The sequence below is a fragment of the Protopterus annectens genome, chromosome 6.part0 (assembly GCF_019279795.1).
Source record: "Protopterus annectens isolate FY-2018-M chromosome 6.part0, PAN1.0, whole genome shotgun sequence".
NCBI classification, from domain to species: Eukaryota; Metazoa; Chordata; order Ceratodontiformes; family Protopteridae; genus Protopterus; species Protopterus annectens.
In genome coordinates this window covers 1025285139-1025298798 of record NC_056737.1, presented here as the reverse complement: position 1 = coordinate 1025298798, position 13660 = coordinate 1025285139, and positions in this window count along the sequence as shown.

Genomic DNA, 13660 nt, shown 5'->3' with positions numbered 1-13660 from the left:
TGTTTTATATTAGTGATGACTGTTTGGTGGTATGTCTATGTCCGTACATCTGTGTTTTATATTAGTGATGATTGTTTGGTGGTATGCCTATATCCGTACATCTGTGTTTTATATTAGTGATGACTGTTTGGTAGTATGCCCTATGTCCGTACATCTGTGTTTTATGTTAGTGATGACTGTTTGGTAGTATGCCTATGTCCGAACATCTGTGTTTTATATTAGTGATGACTCTTTGGTGGTATGTCTATGTCCGAACATCTCTGTTTTATATTAGTGATGACTGTTTGGTGGTATGTCTATGTCCATGCATCTTTGTTTTATATTAGTGTTGACTGTTTGCTAATATGCCTATATCCGTACATCTGTGTTTTATATTAGTGATGACTGTTTGGTTTTTGGTCTATGTTCGAACATCTGTGTTTTATATTAGTGATGACTGTTTGGTGGTTTGTCTATGTCCATACATCTGTGTTTTATATTATAGGTTCATAGGTTCATAGGTTCATACTAGGCTATCTGCCCAATGGCATTTATAAGCCTAGCCCATAGTTATGTGGCTTTCGCCACCCCTTTAGTTTGAATAAAAACTATGCCTATCATTTTGCTGTGCCTCTGTCAAACAGTGAAACTGAAGTAATCCCTGGGGTATATCTGCAATCTCCCATCCATTGGTCAAGATTCCTCTTGAACAAGGCCAGAGAGGTGCTCTGCCTCACATGTACCGGGATTTTGTTCCACAGCATAGGGAGTCTCTGGGTGATGAATCTGTCCCTCCAGCACGTTCTATTTATAACCGTGTCAAGGTTTAAGTCTCCCGCCCTTGTGGTTCTGAGGATCTAGATTTTTGAGGTGAAGCATATTCATCAAATCTGGGTTTGACATGGCCTTATATGTCAGGCACAGGTCACCTCTGAGCAAGCGGTATGAGACTGAATAGAGCTGGAGTTCTTTCAGTCGGGCAGCATAAGACATATTTTTGAGACCCTTTATCCTTTTGGTGAGGAACTTTTGGGGCCTTTCAAGCTGCAGCAGATGTCTGGTCAGATACATTCAACGGGCATTGTACTCAATCATAGGTCTAATGAGTGATGAGTACAGGGGACGATGACCTCCCTTGATCTAGATGTGAATCCCTTCATGATCAGGTGGGCGATATAGAAGGTTTTCCTAACTACTTTAGCAACATGAGTGTCAAACGAAAGGCTACTGTCAACCTGGGTCCCCAGATCCCTGATGACTTTTTCTGTGCTCAGTGGATTGCCACCTATATGGTAGCTAGGGGTAACCTTGTTTTTCCCGAAGGGTATGACTATGCATTTTTTGGCGTTTAACTTCAGGCCATGGCTCTGGCACCACTTATCCGTTTCTGTGAGGCCCTTCTGGAGGATATCTGTGTCAGATGTGTTTTCGACTATGGCGCCCAGTTTGCAGTCATCTGCAAACTTTGTCAGCCATAACCCTCCTGTGTTTGCTTGTACTTCAGAAAAGTAGATGCCGAACAAGAGTGGACCCAGGACTGAGCCCTGTGGGACACCACTTGTGACAGGCTTTGAGTCTGACATGGCTCCAGCAACTCTGACCCTGTGGGTTCTGTCACTTAGCCAGTTTGCAACCCATCTTGTGATGTATGGGTTTACATTCAAGCTGATGAGTTTTTCGATGATACCTGAGTGGGGTATTGTGTCAAGGCCTTTGCCAGGTCGAGGTAGGCTGTATGTACTGCCTTTCCTCATCAATGGCCTTGGTGACTGTCTCAAAAAGTCAACCAAGTTTAAGAGGCAGGATCTGCCTTTGACAAAGCCAAACTGGGTTGGATCCAAAGTCTGCAAGTTCCCTATGTCTTTATTTATGAGTTCCATTATGATCCTCTCCATGGCTTTGCAGATAAGCTTGTCAAGCTAATGGGGCGGTAATTTCCAGGGTCTGTGGAGGCACCGCCCTTATGAAGTGGGACCACAGTCGCTGTGCGCCACTCCTTGGGCATGATCCTGAGGTGAGGCTAAGATTAAACAGCTGTCCTAACTGTGGGTTTAATTCCTCATTGAGTTCATGAAGCACACAGCTGGGGACACCATCCGGTCCCATGGATGCTGTGTTTTTTGCCTTAGTGAGGGCAGTTCTCACCTGGGCGATGGAGATGTTTGGGGGGCTACAATCCTCTGGAATAGATATCTCTCCTGTGGGGGGGGGGTGGGGGGAGTTTGCACTGAACCTGTCAGCCAGTATGTTGGCAATGTGTGTAGGTTCAGTAATTTTCACATCATTTTGAACTAATTCTGAGCATATATATTTTATATATATATATATATATATATATATATATATATATATATATATATATAATATATATATATATATATATATATATATATATATATATATATATATATATATATATATATATATATATATATATATATATATAATATATATATGATCTAATATAAAACACAGATGTACGGACATAGACATACCAACAAACAGTCATCACTAATATAAAACACAGATGTACGGACATAGGCATACCACCAAACAGTCATCACTAATATAAAACACAGATGTACGGACATAGACATACTACCAAGCAGTCATCACTAATATAAAACACAAATGTACGGATAAAGGCATACTACCAAACAGTCATCACTAATATAAAACACAGATGTATGGACATAGACGTACCACCAAACAGTCATCACTAATATAAAACACAGATGTTCAAACATAGACCAAAAACCAAACAGTCATCACTAATATAAAACACAGATGTATGGATATAGGCATATTAGCAAACAGTCAACACTAATATAAAACACAGATGCATGGACATAGACATACCACCAAACAGTCATCACTAATATAAAACAGAGATGTTCAGACATAGACATACCACCAAACAGTCATCACTAATATAAAACACAGATGTTCGGACATAGGCATACCACCAAACAGTCATCACTAATATAAAACACAGATGTAAGGACATACGCATACAACCAAATAATCATCACTAATATAAAACACAGATGTACGGACATGGACATAGTACCAAACAGTTATCACTAATATAAAACACAGATGTATGGACGTGGACATACCACCAAACAGTCATCACTAATATAAAACACAGATGTACGGATATAGGCATTCTACCAAACAGTCATCACTAATATAAAACACAGATGTATGGACATAGACATACCAGCAAACAGTCATCACTAATATAAAACACAGATGGATGGACATAGACATACCAACAAACAGTCATCACTAATATAAAACACAGATGGATGGACATAGACATTCCACCAAACCGTCATCACTAATATAAAACACAGATGGATGGACATAGACATACCAACAAACAGTCATCACTAATATAAAACACAGATGGATGGACATAGACATACCAGCAAACAGTTATCACTAATATAAAACACAGATGGATGGACATAGACATACCAGCAAACAGTCATCACTAATATAAAACACAGATGGATGGACATAGACATACCACAAAACAGTCATCACTAATATAAAACACAAATGTTCGGACATAGACATACTACCAAACAGTCATCACTAATATAAAACACAGATGGATGGACATAGACATACCAACAAACAGTCATCACTAATATAAAACACAGATGTGCAGACATAGACATACTACCAAACAGTCATCACTAATATAAAACACAGAAATACGGATATAGGCATTCTACCAAACAGTCATCACTAATATAAAACACAGATGTACGGATATAGACATACCACCAAACAATCATCACTAATATAAAACACAGATGTACGGACATAGGGCATACTACCAAATGGTCATCACTAATATAAAACACAGATGTACAGACACAGGCATACCACCAAACAGTCATCACTAATATAAAACACAGATGTACAGACATAGACATAATACCAAACAGTTATCTCTAATATAAAACACAGATGTACGGACATAGGCATACCACCAAACAGTCATCACTAATATAAAACAATGATGTACGGACATAGACATAATACCAAACAGTCATCACTAATATAAAACACAAATGTACGGACATAGCCATACAACCAAACTGTCATCACTAATATAAAACACAGATGTAAGGACATAAACATAAAACCAAACAGTCATCACTAATATCAAACAAAGATGTACGAACATAGGCATACTACCAAACCGTCATCACTAATATAAAACACAGATGTAAGGACATAGGGCATACTACCAAACAGTCATCATTAATATAAGACACAGATGTACGGATATAGGCATACCATCAAACAATCATCACTAATATAAAACACAGATGTACGGACAAAGAGCATACTACCAAATGGTCATCACTAATATAAAACACAGATGTACAGACACAGGCATACCACCAAACAGTCATCACTAATATAAAACACAGATGTACGGACATAGACATAATACCAAACAGTTATCTCTAATATAAAACACAGATGTACGGACATAGCGCATACTACCAAAAAGGCATTACTAATATAAAACACAGATGTACGGACATAGGTATACCACCAAACCGTCATCACTAATATAATACACAAATGTACGGACATAGGGCATACTACCAAACAGTCATCATTAATATAAAACACAGATGTACGGATATAGGCATACCACCAAACAATCATCACTAATATAAAACACAGATGTACGGACATAGAGCATACTACCAAATGGCCATCACTAATATAAAACACAAATGTACGGACATAGCCATACAACCAAACAGTCATCACTAATATAAAACACAGATGTACGGACATAAACATACCACCAAACAGTCATCACTAATATCAAACAAGGATGTACGAACATAGGCATACTACCAAACAGTCATCACTAATATAAAACACAGATGTACGGACATAGGCATACTACCAAACAGTCATCACTAATATAAAACACAGATGTACGGATATAGGCATACCACCAAACAATCATCACTAATATAAAACACAGATGTACGGACATAGGGTATACTACCAAATGGTCATCACTAATATAAAACACAGATGTACAGACACAGGCATACCACCAAACAGTCATCACTAATATAAAACACAGATGTACGGACATAGACATAATACCAAACAGTTATCTCTAATATAAAACACAGATGTACGGACATAGTGCATACTACCAAAAAGGCATTACTAATATAAAACACAGATGTACTGACATAGGTATACCACCAAACCGTCATCACTAATATAATACACAGATGTACGGACATAGGGCATACTACCAAACAGTCATCATTAATATAAAACACAGATGTACAGATATAGGCATACCACCAAACAATCATCACTAATATAAAACACAGATGTACGGACATAGAGCATACTACCAAATGGTCATCACTAATATAAAACACAGATGTACAGACACAGGCATACCACCAAACATTCATCACAAATATAAAACACAGATGTACGGACATAGACATAATACCAAACAGTTATCTCTAATATAAAACACAGATATACGGACATAGGGCATACTACCAAAAAGGCATCACTAATATAAAACACAGATGTACGAACATAGGAATACCACCAAACAGTCATCACTAATATAAAACACAGATGTACGGACATAGACATAATACCAAACAGTTATCTCTAATATAAAACACAGATGTACGGACATAGCGCATACTACCAAAAAGGTATTACTAATATAAAACACAGCTGTACGAACATAGGAATACCACCAAACAGTCATCACTAATATAAAACAAAGATGTACGGACATAGACATAATACCAAACAGCTATCACTAATATAAAACACAGATGCACAGACACAGGCATACCACCAAACAGTCATCACTAATATAAAACGAAGATGTACGGACATAGGTATGCTACCAAACAGTCATCACTAGAATAAAACACAGATGTACGGACATAGGGCGTACCACCAAACAGTCATCACTAATATAAAACACAGATGTACGCACATAAACATACCACCAAACAGTCATCACTAATATAAAACACAGATGTACGCACATAAACATACCACCAAACAGTCATCACTAATATAAAACACAGATGTACGGACATAGGCATACCACCAAACAGTCATCACTAATATAAAACACAGATGTATGGACATAGACATAATACCAAAGAGTCATCACTAATATAAAACACAGAAGTTTGGGCATAGACATACCACCAAACAGTCATCACTAATATAAAACAATGATGTACGGACATAGGCATACCACCAAACAGTCATCACGTATATAAAACACAGATGTACAGATGTAGGAATAATACCAAACAGTCATCACTAATATAAAACACAAATGTTCAGACATAGACATACCACAAAACAGTCACCACTAGTATAAAACACAGATGTTCGGACATAGACATACTACCAAACAGTCATCACTAATATAAAACACAGATGGACGGACATAGACATACCACCAAACAGTCATCACTAATATAAAACACAGATGTACGGACATAGGCATACTACCAAACAGTCATCACTAATATGAAACACAGATGTACGGACATAGGGCATACTACCAAAAAGGCATCAGTAATATAAAACACAGATGTACGGACATAGGCATTCCAACAAACAGTCATCACTAATATAAAACACAGATGTTCAGACATAGACATACCACCAGTCATCACTAATATAAAACAGAGATGTACGAACATAGGAATACCACCAAACAGTCATCGCTAATATAAAATACAGATGTACCGACATAGGCATACTACCAAACAGTCATTACTAATATAAAACACAGATGTACGGACATAGGCATACCACCAAACAGTAATCACTAATATGAAACACAGATGTATGGACATAGGTATACTACCAAACAGTAATCAATAATACAAAACAAAGATGTACGGACATAGGCAAACCACCAAACAGTCATCAATAATATAAAACACAGATGTACGGACATAGGCAAACCACCAAACAGTCATCAATAATATAAAACACAGATGAACGGACATAGACATACTACCAAGCAGTCATCACTAATATAAAACACAGATGTTCGGACATAGACATACCACCAAATAGTCATCACTAATATAAAACACAGATGTACGGACGTAGACATACCACCAAACAGTCATCACTAACATAAACACAGATGTACGGACATAGGGATACTACCAAACAGTCATCACTAATATAAAACACAGATGTACGGACATAGACATACTACCAAACAGTCATCACTAATATAAAACACAGATGTACGGACATAGACATAAAACCAAACAGTCATCACAAATATAAAACACAGATGTACGGACATATGGCATACCACCATACAGTCATCACTAATATAAAACACAGATGTAAGGACATAGACATAAAACCAAACAGTCATCACAAATATAAAACACAGATGTACGGACATATGGCATACCACCATACAGTCATCACTAATATAAAACACAGATGTACAGACATAGGAATAATACCAAACAGTCATCACTAATATAAAACACAGATGTTCGGACATAGACAAACCACAAAACAGTCATCACTAACATAAAACACAGATGTTCGGACATAGACATACCACCAAATAGTCATCACTAATATAAAACACAGATGTACGGACATAGACATACTACCAAACAGCTATCTCTAATATAAAACACAGATGTACGACCATAGACATAATACCAAACAGTCATAACTAATATAAAACACATATGTATGGACAGAGGCATACCACCAAACAGTCATCACTAATATAAAACACAGATGTACGGACATAGACATACTACCAAACAGTCATCACTAATATAAAACACAGATGTACGGAGATAGACATACTACCAAACAGTCATCACTAATATAAAACACAGATGTACAGACATAGCCATACAACCAAACTGTCATCACTAATATAAAACACAGATGTACGGACATAGACATACTACCAAGCAGTCATCACTAGTATAAAACACAAATGTACGGATAAAGGCATACTACCAAACAGACATCACTAATATAAAACACAGATGTATGGACATAGGCGTATCACCAAACAGTCATCAGTAATATAAAACACAGATGTTCAGACATAGACCATAAACCAAACATTCATCACTAATATAAAACACAGATGTACGGATATAGGCATATTAGCAAACAGTCATCACTAATATAAAACACAGATGCATGGACATAGACATACCACAAAACAGTCATCACTAATATAAAACACAGATGTATGGACATAGGCATACAACAAAGCAGTCATCACTAATATAAAACACAGAAGTAATGACATACGCATACTACCAAACAGTCATCACTAATATAAAACACAGATGTACGGATATAGGCATACTAGCAAACAGTCATCACTAATATAAAACACAGATGTATGGACATAGACATACCACCAAACTATCATCACTAATATAAAACACAGATGTTCGGACATAGACATAAAAACAAACAGTCATCACAAATATAAAACACAGATGTACGGATATAGCCATACTAGCAAACAGTCATCACAAATATAAAACACAGATGTATGGACATAGACATACCACCAAAGGGTCATCACTAACATAAAACAGAGATGCATGAATATAGGCATACCACCAAACAGTCGTCACTAATATAAAACACAGATGTACGGACATACGCATTCTACCAAACATTTATCACTAATATAAAACACAGATGTACGGACATAGATATTCTACCAAACAGTCATCAATAATATAAAACACAGATGTACTGACATAGGAATAATACCAAACAGTCATCACTAATATAAAACACAGATGTTCGGACATAGACATACCACAAAACAGTCATCACTAATATAAAACACAGATGTTCGACAATAGACATAATACCAAACAGTCATAACTAATATAAAAAAACATATGTATGGACATAGGCATACCACCAAATAGTAATCACTAATATAAAACACAGATGTACGGACATAGACATACTACCAAAAAGTCATCACTAATATAAAACACAGATGTACGGAGATAGACATACTACCAAACAGTCATCACTAATATAAAACACAGATGTACAGACATAGCCATACAACCAAACTGTCATCACTAATATAAAACACAGATGTACGGACATAGACATACTACCAAGCAGTCATCACTAGTATAAAACACAAATGTACGGATAAAGGCATACTACCAAACAGACATCACTAATATAAAACACAGATGTATGGACATAGGCGTATCACCAAACAGTCATCAGTAATATAAAACACAGATGTTCAGACATAGACCATAAACCAAACATTCATCACTAATATAAAACACAGATGTACGGATATAGGCATATTAGCAAACAGTCATCACTAATATAAAACACAGATGCATGGACATAGACATACCACAAAACAGTCATCACTAATATAAAACACAGATGTATGGACATAGGCATACAACAAAGCAGTCATCACTAATATAAAACACAGAAGTAATGACATACGCATACTACCAAACAGTCATCACTAATATAAAACACAGATGTACGGATATAGGCATACTAGCAAACAGTCATCACTAATATAAAACACAGATGTATGGACATAGACATACCACCAAACAGTCATCACTAATATAAAACACAGATGTTCGGACATAGACATAAAACCAAACAGTCATCACAAATATAAAACACAGATGTACGGATATAGCCATACTAGCAAACAGTCATCACAAATATAAAACACAGATGTATGGACATAGACATACCACCAAAGGGTCATCACTAACATAAAACAGAGATGCATGAATATAGGCATACCACCAAACAGTCGTCACTAATATAAAACACAGATGTACGGACATACGTATTCTACCAAACAGTCATCACTAATATAAAACACAGATGTACAGACATAGATATTCTACCAAACAGTCATCAATAATATAAAACACAGATGTACTGACATATTAATAATACCAAACAGTCATCACTAACATAAAACACAGATGTTCGGACATAAACATACCACAAAACAGTCATCACTAATATAAAACACAAATGTTCGTACATAGACATACAACCAAACAGTCATCACTAATAAAAAACACAGATGGACAGACATAGACATACCAACAAACAGTCATCACTAATATAAAACACAGATGTACAGACATAGACACACTACCAAACAGTCATCACTAATATAAAACACAGATGTACGGATATAGGCATACTACCAAACAGACATCACTAATATAAAACACAGATGTATGGACATAGACATTCCACCAAACCGTCATCATTAATATAAAACATAGATGTACTGACATAGGAATAATACCAAACTGTCATCACTAATATAAAACACAGATGTACGGACATAGATATAGTACCAAGCAGTCATCACTAGTATAAAACACAAATGTACGGATAAAGGCCTACTACCAAACAGACATCACTAATATAAAACACAGATGTATGGACATAGGCGTATCACCAAACAGTTATCAGTAATATAAAATACAGATGTTCAGACATAGACCATAAACCAAACATTCATCACTAATATAAAACACAGATGTACGGATATAGGCATATTAGCAAACAGTCATCACTAATATAAAACACATATGTATGGACATAGGCATACAACAAAGCAGTCATCACTAATATAAAACACAGAAGTAATGACATACGCATACTACCAAACAGTCATCACTAATATAAAACACAGATGTACGGATATAGGCATATTACCAAACAGTCATCACTAATATAAAACACAGATGTACGGATATAGGCATACTACCAAACAGTCATCACTAATATAAAACACAGATGTATGGACATAGACATACCACCAAACAGTCATCACTAATATAAAACACAGATGTTCGGACATAGACATACCACAAAACAGTCATCACTAATATAAAACACAAATGTTCGGACATAGACATACAACCAAACAGTCATCACTAATATAAAACACAGATGGACAGACATAGACATACCAACAAACAGTCATCACTAATATAAAACACAGATGTACAGACATAGACATACTACCAAACAGTCATCACTAATATAAAACACAGATGTATGGACATAGACATACCACCAAACAGTCATCACTAATATAAAACACAGATGTATGGATATAGGCATACTAGCAAACAGTCATCACTAATATAAAACACAGATGTATGGACATAGACATTCCATCAAACCGTCATCATTAATATAAAACACAGATGTACTGACAAAGGAATAATACCAAACAGTCATCACTAATATAAAACACAGATGTTCATACATAGACATACCACAAAACAGTCTTTGCTAATATAAATCACAGATGAATGGACATAGGGCATACCAACAATCAGTCATCACTACTATAAAACAAAGATGTATGGACTTAGGCATACCACCAAACAGTCATCACTAATATAAAACACAGATGTATGGACATAGACATACCACCAAGCAGTCATCACTAATATAAAACACAGATGTACGGATATAGGCATACTACCAAACAATCATCACTAATATAAAACACAGATGTACGGACATAGGGCATACTACCAAACAGTCATCACTAACATAAAATACAGATGAATGGATATAGGCATACCACCAAACAGTCATCACTAATATAAAACACAGATGTACGGACATAGACGTAATACCAAACAGTCATCACTAATATAAAACACAGATGTACAGACACAGGCATACCACCAAACAGTCATCACTAATATAAAACACAGATGTACAGAAATAGACATAATACCAAACAGTTATCTCTAATATAAAACACAGATATACGGACATACGGCATACTACCAAAAAGGCATCACTAATATAAAACACAGATGTACGGACATAGGAATACCACCAAACAGTCATCACTAATATAAAACAAAGATGTACGGACATAGGGCATACTACCAAACAGTCATCACTAATATAAAACACAGATGTACGGATATAGGCATACTAACAAACAGTCATCACTAATATAAAACACAGATGTATGGACATAGACATACCACCAAACCGTCATCACTAATATAAAACACAGATGTACGGACATAGGCATACTACCAAACAGTCATCACTAATATAAAACACAGATGTACGGACATAGACATACCACCAAACAGTCATCAATAATATAAAACACAGATGTACAGAGATAGACATACTACCAAACAGTTATCTCTAATATAAAACACAGATATACGGACATAGGGCATGCTACCAAAAAGGCATCACTAATATAAAACACAGATGTACAGAAATAGACATAATACCAAACAGTTATCTCTAATATAAAACACAGATATACGGACATAGGGCATACTACCAAAAAGGCATCACTAATATAAAACACAGATGTACGGACATAGGAATACCACCAAACAGTCATCACTAATATAAAACAAAGATGTACGGACATAGGGCATACTACCAAACAGTCATCACTAATATAAAACACAGATGTACGGATATAGGCATACTACCAAACAGTCATCACTAATATAAAACACAGATGTATGGACATAGACATACCACCAAACAGTCATCACTAATATAAAACACAGATGTACGGACATAGGCATACTACCAAACAGTCATCACTAATATAAAACACAGATGTACGGACATAGACATACCACCAAACAGTCATCACTAATATAAAACACAGATGTACGGACATAGACATACCACCAAACAGTCATCACTAATATAAAACACAGATGTACGGATATAGGCATAGCACCAAACAGTCATCACTAATATAAAACACAGATGTACGGACATAGACATACCACCAAACAGTCATCAATAATATAAAACACAGATGTACGGACATAGGGCATACTACCAAACAGTCATCGCTAATTTAAAACACAGATGTTATTATATAAAAATATATATAAAATCTATAATAATATATAAAACAAAATATATATACATATATATATAAAAGGTTCTCATTCCCACGGAAATAGCAGGTGAAGCACCAGAATCTTCCCTTATAGCAGTTTCTGAATGTTCCATTGTGTGTCAGTTCCCCAAATACAAATCAGCAGCAAAGAAAACAAATTGAGAAAACTGACTGAAGGTCCACAGAGTACAAAAAAATCCTCCTATCTTTGAGGGAGGGTTTCATAGAAACAAATTAATTTAGTCCTGGTGTCCTATGGGCTAAAAGCTCAATTATCCACTTTGCTTCTTCTCTCTCAGTGGCATCTACTAAGCTACTCTTTCTTATACTAGGAAATACATTTGCAAATGTCCGCCCTCAAAGATAGGAGGGTGCAGTATAAATTTTGATTGGTTGGAAACTGTTTTGAATTAGGTATTTAAATGTGACTAAGATTGTTTTTATTTCATCTGAAGAAGGGCAGAGCCCGAAAGCGCTTATCTGTGTTAAAAACTGCTTGTTGAATTTTGCCTTGTCATATTAAATTAGTGTTTTATCGAAGGATTGTGGTGGTCTACATTGGTTTGTTCGCTAAAGATGTTTTTGTACTCTGTGGACCTTCAGTCTGTTTTCTCAATTTGTTTTCTTTGCTGCTGAAATTGGATAGTA